Source organism: Callospermophilus lateralis (assembly GCF_048772815.1).
Source record: "Callospermophilus lateralis isolate mCalLat2 chromosome 11 unlocalized genomic scaffold, mCalLat2.hap1 SUPER_11_unloc_2, whole genome shotgun sequence".
Taxonomy (NCBI): Eukaryota; Metazoa; Chordata; class Mammalia; order Rodentia; family Sciuridae; genus Callospermophilus; species Callospermophilus lateralis.
Window position 1 is genome coordinate 3,730,864 of NW_027510154.1, and position 3,711 is coordinate 3,734,574.

A 3,711-nucleotide genomic window follows, 5' to 3' on the forward strand; every position below is an offset into this window, starting at 1 on the left:
CTTTCCTAGTACTTATGACAGTTCTTGCACTTGGCAAAAAAGGCAATTTTTACTGTTTTACATTTTTTAAAATGATTTTCACATTTGCTTCGTTTATTAAAATGTTTAATGTCTTGTTTGGAAATACATGAAAACAGGGTGATTTATCTATAAGGTTACATTTTACTTTGGCATCTGTAAAAATATACAGTATTAATACTTTGGGAAAATAAGTGACTTATGCCTGTCATACTTAAAGCTATAACTTCTTTTTCTTTCTTTCCTTTTTTTTCTTCTTCTTGGTACTGAGGATTTAACCCCGGGGTGCTTTGCAATGAATTAGCTATATCCCCAGTCTTTTATTTTTCATTTTGAGACTGGGTCTCACTAAGTTGACACAGATCTTGCTAAATTACTGACCATGGTCTCAAACTTGTGATCCTCCTATGTCACTGTCCTGAGTTACTGGGATTACAGGCATGTGCTAACATGCCTGGCTCATAAATTCATTTTTTAAAAAAGAAATTTAATTATATAGTTCTTCCTTATTCATGTGGAATATCATCTAAGACCCCTAGTGGATGCCATAAGTTGTGGACAGTTCCAATCCCTATTTGTTCTTTGTTTTTTTCCTGTACTTACATATATACCATAAAGTTTAATTTATAAATTAGGCACAGTGAGAAAATAACAACAGTAATATTATTAACAGAACAATTATATTAACATAGAACAATTACATCAATAGACTATAATGAAATTTTCAGCTTCACTGTCTTCATGCTTTGGGTCCATTATTTGGTACAATAAGGGTTACTTGAAATAAGCACTGAGATACCATGACAATTAATTTGGTAATCCAGACAATTACTAATGACTAATTGATGGGTAGCATATATGCATGGATATGATGGATAAAAAGATGGTTCATGTCCCAGGTGGGACAGAGCAGGTAGTCCTGGATTTCAGCATGCTACTCAGAATGGTGTACAATTTAAAACTCATGAATCCCATTTCTGAAATTCTTCATTTAATATTTCTAGGCTATGGTTGACTGTGGTTAAATGAAACCATAAAAAGTAAAACCTTTGATGGGGAAGATAACTGTACTGATGTATAAAGCAATGAAGTTATTTCTTCCATCAGTGAATTTATAATCATTTTTGTATTGGTAAACCAAACAGAAAATACAAATTTAAATAAAATGATGACAAAAGGCAAAAACAGAAAGTTATTTATACTTTCAAGACTGTTACATATTTCTTGTGCCTAACATTACAGAATACTTCAAGGAATACAAAATCAATATGAATGTGCTTCCTGCCCCAGTAATAGTTGGGGAAATGAGATGTGCACATCTAAAATAGGTAATAGTGTGTACAGACTATGTTCCCACACCAGTGGCACAGGTGGTACGAAATCTGATGGGCAGCATTGAGAGAAGGGTTCTGATGTTTCTCGTACACAGAAGGTCAGTGCAGTACACTGTTTGACAGCTTTTTGTCTCTGTGACCAAAGCACCTAACAAGAACAATTTAAAGGAGGAAAAGTTTATTTTTGGCTCACGGTTTCAGAGCTCTCAGTTCTTGTTGGAGGACTTCATTGCTCTGGATCTGAGGTGAGGCAGAACGTTCTGGAGGAAGGGAATGATGGAGGAAGGCTGCTTAGCTCATGGCAACTAGGAGGTAGGGAGGTGGGTGAAAGGGGCCAGGGACAGGTATAATTCCTAAGGCCACCCCTCCAGTTTCCTGCTTCCTTGAGCCCTGTACTATCTGCCTGCTGTTACCATGCAGTTGTCTATTCAAATTATTAATCCAGCAAATGGATTAACACCAGTGAGGTAATATTCCTCATAATTCAGTCTTTTCACCTCAGAACATTAAGGCAGTGTCTTGCACTTGAGGTTTTTGGGGAGACATTTCAGATACAAACTGTAGGAAGGGCCATGTGGAAAGAATGGATTAGGGAAAACTTTCCATGTGTCTTGGAAATAGAGAGGAGGCTGGAGTCCCCCTCACTTTTCTGTCTTATGCAGTTTTGCTGTTCCTGAACAGAATTAAATAATCAGAATGAATGAAAGACAGCAGAAGGGCTGTGAGCCAAGTTGAGGAAGTAATTTGAGAGGGCTCCTTCAGCTGAGGCTGATCTCACTACTAATGAACTGAGCAAGGCAGAGTATTATGTCCCTTGGTTCACTTCAGTCTCTTGGTTTATATCTTATTTATTACTCCTGGACACTTTTCTAGAGTTTTTAAGAAGAGGCTCCAATCTAGAACATGTTGGCTTAATTTAGGACTTTCCTAATAAAGTGCCATCTGTATGAAGCTTTCCTTGTGGTTAAACTGCTATTGCTTCTGGCTTGTTGGAAGTGAATTGAATGTCTCAATTGTGTTTTTTCCCCCAACTTTATTGAGGTGTAGTTTATATATTTATAAAAATTGAGCTGGGGATATATCTCAGTTGGTAGAGTGCTTTCCTCACTCTATAACACAAGGCCCTAGGTTCGATTCCCAGCACCAAAAGAAAACAACAACAACAACAACAAAAAACTACTATAAAAATTTACCCATTTTGGTTATACAATTCAGTAATCATTTTTAGAACACTCTCCCCACATAGCATTTTTCTTCTTTTTTTTTTAAATTAGTGCATCATAGTTATACATAGTAATGGCTTCATTTGGACAAAATCATACATGCAAGTAACTTTATTTCATGCCACAGTCCGGCTGCAGCAAAATAACCGGGGGGGAGGGGTGACGAATGACTTGTGTAGCTTGATACAGCAGGAGTGAGAGCCGTTTACTGTAGGATAGGAGTGGTATTTATACATTTTACACAGCTTATCTAATTAGCATAAAATAGATACAGCAGTCAGCCAATAAGGAATCTCCACACTTAATGGCTCGCTTTTGTTACTTCACAAACCACTCCCTCTGGCATTTTGCCAGGCACCATGCAGACTTGTTTACAGACTCTAACATTTCTCTGGCAAAATACCAGGTGCCATCCTGACTTGTTTACAGACCTTAACAATTTCAAGCCCATTCCCCCCTTTGCTTTTCTTGCTCCCTCCCCTATTCTTCTTCCTCTACTCTATTAAACTTCCTCCTTCTACATATACATAAAAATGAAATTCCCTTTGTTATCTTTATATGAGCATATAACATGACTTTGTTAAATTCATTGCATCGATCCTCCCCTTTTCCTCCCTCCCTCCCTCTCCTTCTCCTACATCTGTGTTCCACTAATCTTCCCTTTATCTTTGATATCCCATCCCTCCCCACTGCCTTCTTTCCCTCATTTTGCTCTAGCTTCTGCATAATCATATGCTTCTATCAAGAAGCATTAGACCTTTGATTTTGTTTATTTCACATAGCATGATTTTCTCCATTTTCATCCATTTACTGGCAAATGTCATTATTTTATTCTTCTTTATGGCTGATTAAAACTTCATTGTGTATGTATGCCACATTTCCCTGATCTATTGATGGGCATCCGGGTTGATTCATAATTTGTCTATTGTGAATTCTGCTGCTGTATCTCTAAGGTATTGCTGATATTAGATCTTTTGGGTAAACATCAAAGAGTGGGTGATTATGGGGTGATTCATTACTAGTTTTTTGAGGAGTCTCCACACTGCTTTCCAGAGTGGTTGTACTAATTTGCAGTTACACTAACAATGTAAAAATGTATAATTTCCCCCACATCCTTCTCAGCATTTATTATTGTT